This window comes from Penaeus monodon, chromosome 30, assembly GCF_015228065.2.
Source record: "Penaeus monodon isolate SGIC_2016 chromosome 30, NSTDA_Pmon_1, whole genome shotgun sequence".
Lineage (NCBI taxonomy): Eukaryota > Metazoa > Arthropoda > Malacostraca > Decapoda > Penaeidae > Penaeus > Penaeus monodon.
The window spans coordinates 3,330,124-3,330,462 of NC_051415.1; positions in this window are offsets into that span (position 1 = coordinate 3,330,124).

A 339-nucleotide genomic window follows, 5' to 3' on the forward strand; every position below is an offset into this window, starting at 1 on the left:
ACTTGTACCTCCTTATATACCAACGTGCATGTTCCTGCAGTCATGCGCTGTGTTTTTGCTTTCAACATTCACATTAATATTATGTGCGAGAAAAAAAGTCACCTGGAAAGAAATTGAACACAAATGAGAGGGAAAAAAATGATAGCAAATGATTTATCAGAAACTGGATTCACAAAATTAAGTGAAAAAAATAATAAATATTAACATTTGGCGAAGAAGTTAAGGAGGTAATTAACCTGTCAATAGTCATTTCGGACAAAACAGTTTAAGATATAAAATGATTAATTAAGAGGTAAGTAGCCAATAGTAATATGAAATTAAAATAAAAATTATATTCAA